We start from the raw sequence: 8954 nt of genomic DNA on the forward strand, positions 1-8954 counted from the left end.
AAAAAAAACAAAATTCCTGACCCATAGAAACCATGTGAGACAATAAATAATCATTGTTAATATGAGGAACTAAGTTTTTTTTAGGGGGATGATGATTATACAAAAATGGGTATGAATATAGGTAGCTTCTATTTTCCTGAATAAACTTTTCATTTTTGTTTGTCTCAAATTGTCATGTGTACCCATAGAGTCACCAAATAGTAAGGGTTAAACTCATTATCATTTTCTTTCCTGGAATTATTTGACAAGCCCAGGAAGTGTGTAGTTTTTCACACTGGTTGACAATTTCCAGCTTGAAGAGTTGTTTGTATGTTTCAAATGGATTATCAATACATCCGTTGCTTATTTCACTGACAGAAAGATGGTAGGTTTGAAAGGGGTCAAAATGTAATGGGTTTGAATTCCACCAGTTCCATCTCTACTCTTTCCAGGCTGAATAAACTTAAACAAATTTTTGACCTTTTTAAATTTTAGTTTTCTTTACTATGAAATATGAATAATAGTACCCACCTCACAGGTTAAATTTTTAACATATAAAAATTTACAACATATATAAAAACTTACAATACAGTGTCTGGCACATAGAGATCACTTACTACTGGTTTCTATGATGATGATGATAATAATGGTAAATATAGAATTTGGTGTTTGATATTCAGGGCTTTCCACATGTCCTTTCCTGTTTCAATTAACTATTGTTGCGTAAATCATTTGTAACTAAGAGCAAGTGCCGATCTCAAGATTCTGTGGGTGCACTGAGATCAGTTGGGGAGTCCTTCTTCTCCATGTGGTATCACATGGGGCTACAGTCGTCTGGGGCCTTGATTGGGCTGGAGTACACATGTACAAGATGATTCACATGACTGAGTTTATTACAGTCTGTGGGCTGTGAGCTCAATCGGGGCTTTTGATTAAAGAGCCACACAGGACTTTTCTGTTGGTTTGGATGTTACACAGCATGGGGGCTAGATTCTAAGAGACAGTGTCTAAAATGCAAACATGCCCAGAAGCAGGAAGGAAAAACTATTGGCTTTCTTAAGGGTTGGGTTTGAAACTGACACAGCATCATCTCTGCTGCATCCGGTGTGTTAAAGCGGTCACTAGACCAGCCCAGATTTGACAAGAGACGTGAACTCTGGAGTGACGAAGAATTTGCCATCATCTTCAGCCTACTCCATCTCCCAATTTCCTTCCCCATATCTCTCAAAAATCCCTTACTGCTTCATAGTTAAGTTAGGTAAGTCTATTAGCTTTTCAAAAATACGTCTAGCTGTTCCTGGCCTCTCTGTTCCAGAGCAAGCCCAGGCTGCTTCTCCTTAAAACCTTTCCTCAGAAACCTCGATCCTCTGGGGGATCCCCAGGACTGACTATCAGGACTGGCCATATTTCAGTGCTTTTTGTGCAGATTTATGACATCGCCTGTGCCTGTTACTCGACACTTTCCAGGCTTGGGTCCTCATTGTGAATGTCTTTTCTCATCGAGTGGGTCTTATATTCTTGGCTTCCTGCACTAGCCTGGTAAAAGTGTTTCCATTAATCAGTGCTTAGTAAGTCTTTTCTGATTTGAATGCCATGCCATGGTTAGGCAGCGGTGGAAGGGAATCGACATTTATTGAACACTCAGAGTCAAGTGTGATGTGAAGTGTTTGCATCCATCATGTCATCATATTCTTCATGACCATCCTATAAGTATTATTATTCCTGTCTGACAGACAAGGATGCTGAGTACTTGGCTTGTCTTAGCACAACTAGTAAGCGAGAGAACCAGATCTGAATGCAGGCCGGTCTGCCGCCCGCTTTTGTCTTTCATTTGCACCGCCCTGGCTACGCCTCCCCTGAAAGGCAGCTATCTGGGAAGAAGAGGGGGTAACCACGTGAGGAAGCAAGGACTGTGGTTTCTAGAGCACTTGAGCCGTAAACGCCCCACGGTGAGGGCACGCTCTCCATGGCCTTGGTGTGTGCAGGCATTTACTTTGCCTGGGACCAAAGCTAAACATTAACCCACTCCAGCTTTGCCTTTTCTTTCCAATTTTCAAACTCCTCGTGGCTTTGGTCAAATAGACCCTCTCCATGATTATTGCCTTTTAAACCGCTTCTGGCATCACGACAGCACGTTTGGAAACACTGTGGCGTACGTGTGGTGATTAAGCCTCCCTGCAGAGTCTGGGTCGCTGGTCCCACAGGCCTGGTGGCTCCAGCGCGGCCTGGGAGCCCCTGCTCGGGCTTTCACTGGAGGAATCTCAAGCGGGTGCTTGTGGCTCCTTCTGCCCAGCCTCAGAGGGGAGAGAAATTGCTAGCCAGGCATTTCCAGAGGGTTTCAAGGGGATCAAAGAGAGAAAAGCAAACACTGGGGGAAAATGTGCTATTTATTCTTGGAACAAAGTTACACTGGCAGCTTTCTCCTCTCCAGTAATACTTGTTTTCCTGAAAGGATTACACTGGCGGTCGCTTCCTCCCACGGGATTTAGCTGCTGCTGGGCTCCTGACCTGTAACTTCTATCTCCCGCCCCCTCCCAACCATGCTTTCAGTTTTCTCACAGGCTGGGCAGAAATTAAAGAGATTAAAATCATCCATGAGAGAAAGTGGGTTAGTGCAGCTGCGGCAAATGCTCTGCGTCAGCAGCCCGAGTCGGCAGCTCGGATCAACGCGGCCATGTGAGCGCTGCGCCCGGGCCCCGATGGAGGCGCCCGGACCTTTCAGGGCTGCCTTCTTGAACAAGCAACAGGGAGGTGGGCTGCCAGGTGGAGGTGTCCTCCTCTGGGAGGGCAATTCCATTTGTGTTTTTCATGAACATTTCTGCTTTGAATGTATTAAACGAATTCATCACTGGCTGTATAGCAGAATAACTTATGGAGCTATTCATCTTTTGGCTATGGGTCTCAAGAAGGTAGCAAGACCCTGTCACGCCCTTGTCTTCTGGAGCTATTTGTTGTAGGGCTGAAAATAGACTTTTTCCTTCCTTCCTTCCTTCCTTTCCTCCCTCCCTCCCTCCCTCCTTCCTTCCTTCTTCTTTTTTTTTTTTTTTTTGGAGGCAGAGTCTCACTCTGTTGCCCAGGCGAGTGTTCATGGCCTCAGGCTAGTGTTCATGGCCTCAGCCTAGCTCACAGCAGCCTCAAACTCCTGGGCTCACAGGATCCTCCTTCCTCAGCCTTCTGAGTAGGTGGGACTAGAGGTTCCCACTACTGGTGACCACCATAATGTGCAACTAATTTTTCTATTTTTAGTAGACCCCAGGTAGAGCTCAGGCTGGTCTGAACTCCTGAGTTCAAGGGATCCTCCCACCTCGGCCTCTCAGAGTGCTAAGATTTCAGGCATGAGCCACCACCCTGGCCTAAAAATAGACTTTCTGGAAGATGTTGCTGCTTCTATCTTTGTTGGAGCTGCCTGTGCTCCTGGAGGAGAATCCTGCTGCTCCATGCGGGGCAGGCATTGGTTTTGTGTTTCTGAGCCTGCATAGCCTGACTGGAACCTAAGGGAAAATGAAGATGAGAGAAAGAAGAGAGTCATTGGGGTGTTCATGGGGTGTGGCCATCTGGGTCCTGCTTTTCAACAGCACCCACAATGGGGGCAGTTGAGGAGGTTGGGGCTGGTAAAAATGGCTAGACATTAAAGGCCGTGTCCTTGAGAACCCCTGTGAAAAACATCCCCAGGCTGGAGCCTCAGAGGAAGCTGCCTGAGGGCTGCGTGCAGGTTTGGACAGTGGGCATGGATGTGGGGACCACACAGACAGAGTCTTGGGCACTTTCTTTGCATGTTCTGTAGCCTGCTAGTCTCCAGAGCCTCAGGGTGAACCCGGGAAAGCAAGATATTCCAGAAATAAGTGAAATTAAATTTTTCTGTCGAGCAAATAGAGAGCTCAAGTCAAATTAAATTCAACTTAGAGAAATAAAAGAAGTGGACATTTCTTGCAGCACCCTGATCACATAGTAGGTGCTATGGCAAGCTCTGGATCACAAGATTCAGATCCAGGTGATGCTGCAGGATACAGGGCTCTACAGCACCGAAGATACGTCACAGGTGTTGGGGCAGATCCCAGGTGGGATCGCTGCCTCTATTTGGGGGCAGACAAGGCCTCCCAGAATTGCTCACCTTTGTTCTGAGTCTTAAAAGATGAGCTGGAATTCCTCAGGGGAGGATGGGGGTGGAGTTGAGAACATTCTGTACAAAGGTACAGAAGCGTGAAACAGAATGACATGTTTGGGAAAGTGTAAAAAGGTTGACATGGCAGAAGCCTAAGACGGCTGTTACCGAGTGGGTGGGAGAGGCAGGTAGGGACCGCCCCAGGGGCTTTGCAGCTGCTGCTAAGGAGTCCGATAGTGACAAACAGATAAGTCTGTTATGAAGCAAAGCCAGTTAAAGAAGGTCACAAGGGAGGAGTGTCACAAAGGCAGAAGGGGATCTAGGAAATGGGGAAGTGCAGAGGTGAAGGGAGGAGAGAGTGCAAACAAGTTGGCTCCAGCCACAAACACTGCACAGAGATCACAAACCCAGCAGGAGGCAGCCCCCGGTGGCTTTAATGAGCCAGAGTCAGTGGAGTGCTGGGGACAAAACCCAGACCACAGTGAGCTGAGGATTGAATAGGGTTAAGAAAGTGAGGATACTGAATACATGCATTTGTTTGAGAAGTTTGGTTCTTTTTTTTTTTTTTTTTTTTTTTTTAAAAAATAATAGGTAAAGGAAACATCTAGCGATGGATCCAGAATCTGGAAGTTTTATTTAATAGCCATCTATTAACACACTTTATATGCTGGGGGAGATTCGGGCATGTTTAAGGCTGAGAGAAAGGAGGCAGTGGGAAAATTAAACACAAGGAAAGAGGAACTAAAGCTGAGGGGGAGAGGTTTGGCGAGTAGGGACCTGAAGCATAGAGAAGACACCCCCCCCCCAACTTTCCATGTGCCCAGAGGGTTTGAAGTTACCCAGCTGTGTGGAAGCTCTGTTGCTCTGTGCTTCTCATTACAAGTAAACTCTATGCTTCTGGGAAGTATAGCCAACTACTTAAAATAAATGAAGTGTATCATAGTATTAATACATTATCAAAGTTGAGTTGTTCTTTTAAAGGATACCCTTCGGTGAAGCAAATAAATTTGCCTTCTTCATTTATTCGCTCTTCTGCTGCTAGGATGAAAACGTCAATGTTCACATCTACAGTACATCCCAAATTCCATTACGTGTGTCCAGACACAGGAGGCTGACTGGTTGCTGGTGGTAGAAACAAACTGAGGAATGGAAATTGCTCCAATCTGGGCACTGGGGCTATAAACACACTGCCCTCTAGTTTGTGTGGTGAGGTCTGGCACACCTGTGCATAAGGACACCATGTCACAGAACTTGCTACCACAAAGTCTGTGAAGAACGGATTAAATGCACACACTGTGGGGTTTTTAGAAGTTTGAGGGCCCCTCAACCTTCTGTTCTGGTGAGTGTATACTCTTCAAGGGAATGAAAAATGTGGAATGATTTGTCGCTGGTCCTGTGTTTTACTCATTTATTTTCAGACCATATCACCCTATTAATTTCTCAGGCTCACACCTTTCACAGAATTACAGGAAATAAGTCCTCGAGGACTTTGGAAGAGCTGCAGACAATGTTGTAATGTAATAGAACGTATAGGGCTGGGCATTCAGTTCGGTTATGCTTTTAGGTAGAGCTACTTTAATTCAGATTTTATACTTTATTTCAAACTTTAATATTTCTTTTTCCTCTAAAAATGCATAGTTTTCTACATATGAAGGTAATTTTTTTAACAGATCATGGGACGAAAATTCATGGGGATGTCTCAATTTTATAGTGAGAGCCAATATTTTTTCAGTATAAAAAGCATACTGGTGGCTCAGCGCCTATGGCTCAAGCGGCTAGGGCGCCAGCCACATGCACCTAAGGTGGCGGGTTCGAATCCCCAGCCCGGGCCCACCAAACACAATGATGGCTGCAACCAAAAAATGGCCAGGCGCTGTGGCGGGCGCCTGTAGTCCCAGCTACTTGGGAGGCTGAGGCAGGAAACTTGCTTGAGCCCAGGAGTTGGAGGTTGCTGTGAGCGTGATGCCATAGCGCTCTACCCAGGGGGATAGCTTGAGGCTCCGTCTCAAAAAAAAAAAAAAAGCATACTGGTATTGACCTACTTAAAAAACTATTTACCTTTTTGGGGTCATGTATGTTGGAGCCTGGAGTCTAACATTCTCTTTTTTTTCTTTTTTTTTTTTCAGTTTTTAGCTGGAGCTGGGTTTAAATCCACCACCTCTGGTATATGGGGCCTGTGCCCTACTCCTCTGAGCCACAGGCACTGCCCATAACTTGCATTTTCTTAAAGAACTTCATTGCTTCATTGTTCCATCGTTCATTTTTTTATCATTGAAATCTCTCAGCCACCAACAGTGGCTTCCTGTTGGTTAGAAAAAGAGGGCTTTTTATGGATGATTTATTTTAGATCTGTTTATGCTTATTTAACCTTATTAGCTAAGATGAAAAAGTAAAAGGAGGTGTCAGCCTGGGCACGAGAATTTCTCTACAGAAAATGTGGGGAAATAAGCAAAATTCATACTAAGCTATGCTTATGGTTTAACTGATGAATATGTTTTGATTAAAATCTTATCATTAATCAGATGCCATGTTGTATTGGCCAGCGGCAACTGGCTAGAAAAATATTTTGATTTCTACTTATTACCCTAAGCAAGATAGAGTGGTTGAGCTGAGTATGTAGATCTCTACTGCGAGGAAATGATTCAGTGAGATGAGCCTCCACTCAGCAACAGAACACATAATGATAAAACTTAATTGATGTTTTTTACTCATTGTTTCATCCTATGGGGACACATTAATTTTAAGAAAGGTGAGGGAAGTGATTGGAACGCTGTAGAGACTTAGGTGTGCAATGGATATTCCTAGAGTTTTTAGTTCAATTAAAAGTTCTTTGAAACAACTGAATGGTTCTCCTAGCATCTTCTCATATTCCCCTGTATAGGTAAAACTTTCCTTTCTGGAAAAAAAAAAATAAGACCTGGAGACTATGGTTTTTTATAATTTGGTTATCTACATCTGGGAACTAGAACTTCATAGGGGGTAGAAGTGTCAACATTGATTTATTTGGCTATTAAAGGCATCCGTTAGACCTTATAAAAAGTTGGCGAATGTTGGACTATAAATAAGTGGTACTGCATTCTTCAGCCTTTGGTACCTAGGAGGTATTGGTATTTAATACCATCAAAAGACTAGTTTCATTTCAGCAGGTTGTCAGGAATGGATGAATTTAAATGCCATTTGGTTAATGACTATCCATAGGCCTTAACAGAAATCCCACTACTTTGCCAGGGAATGAAATGACCAAAGTAAGACAGTGGGAGGAAGGGAGGAAAGAGAGAAGGAAGGAAGGAAGGAAGGAAGGAAGGAGGGAAGGATTGTCCTATTTTCCCAAACTACCATTTTAAACAAGTATACATTTTCTTTTCAAGTTCACTTTTGCTGAGATGAGTAAATATGAAACGACCATAGGGCAAAGCATTAAAAAAATTTTTTTTCGGCCTCCTGATTTTCCTGAAGTGACATCATTAATGGTGACACATTGGTGTCTCTGTCTGCACATCCATTAGCCTCTCATCAGGCTGTGAGGCAATTTCCTTTGTCTTTTCGGTTTACATGCCTGCCCTGCGCCAACGCTCCTGGAGACCATTTACTACTTCTGGAGTTAATAAGAGCTGGAAGTTTGAAGGCTTCTTGTAAATAGTTGGGCCATAGTAGAAGCAGGCAAGGATTCTGGTTTCAATTCATTTATACTTTCTTGGGACAGAACAAGATTTCCTACCTTGTTTGGTAGGAAAATCCCCATATCCTACCATGTGGGGATGGTTTCACTTACTCAAGGCAGAGGTAAGTCGAGGGATTTTGTGCATTTGGCATTGTCTTAATATGCCTCGGACAAGAGAGCAATTTTGATGCCTTTCTTTTCCTGATGACTTTTGGAGACCATCCATTACTAGACTGAGCTCCTTACTGTTTTGTAAACTTCTTGTCTGTGAGGACCTGGATTTTGTCTCAGCATTTCCCACAGAGGTGGTTTTCAATCCTAATTGCACATTTTAATTACTTGCAAAGATTTTTTAGAAAGAAGCCCTACTCTGATTCAAGTGGTCTGGAGTACAGCTGGTGTCTTCACAACACTTCCCAGGTGAGGGCCGAATGCAGCAGACAGCAAAGTTGCCTGAGGTGCTAGACAGTTCCCTGTGAAAGGCAGGAGAACTCCAGCCAATCACAGTTAAGCTGAACTGCATTGATAGACAAACAGGTTACACAGTGCTGGATCATTTCAGATGGAGATGTATCTGGACACACCTGACTGCAGGCTTCTTGTGGTGCCTTCAGCAGCTCATCACTTTGGGGTAAATCATAGGCGTCTAAGGGACTCCAATTGGTTCAGCTGAAAGCTCAACTTGGTTTTGTTGCCTGCTTTGGGTTTTGTGCCTTAGTTTGCTCATCAGTAAAATGGGGGTAATCAAAATCTCAGGTTGTAATCAAGAAGGCTTTTACTAGTTTTTGTTCGAGGCAAAACTAGTAAAAGTTTGCTACAATGAGCTTTGTGTAAAATCATCATATTACTGTTATGCAAATTTGAATGGAGTTTTGGAAGTGGAAGCAGCAGGAATGTGGCTGAAGTCTTGTCAAATAGTAGCTCATTGATGGGGCTCAGTGATGACCTGGATATAGCAATCCTCCTAACAAATCTGGTCATCACAACATTTGTGTCACTGAAGGAAGCCTCAGTCTTTGCCCACTGAAGGGTAAAACTATTAATACCACGTCATCTTTTTAATAACTGAAGGGGTTCTGGTGTCCAAACTTCTTCCATGAACTGAATATGCTGTTGGTCAGGATATCATGGTGGTCCCCTGCTATGACCATCAGCACTTTGGATGCCTTATGCATTTTGCACGGTGGCTCAGGACTACTCGCATCATCTGTC

The sequence above is a fragment of the Otolemur garnettii genome, unplaced genomic scaffold, assembly GCF_000181295.1.
Source record: "Otolemur garnettii isolate 467f Iridium unplaced genomic scaffold, OtoGar3 scaffold00068, whole genome shotgun sequence".
Classification (NCBI taxonomy): Eukaryota; Metazoa; Chordata; class Mammalia; order Primates; family Galagidae; genus Otolemur; species Otolemur garnettii.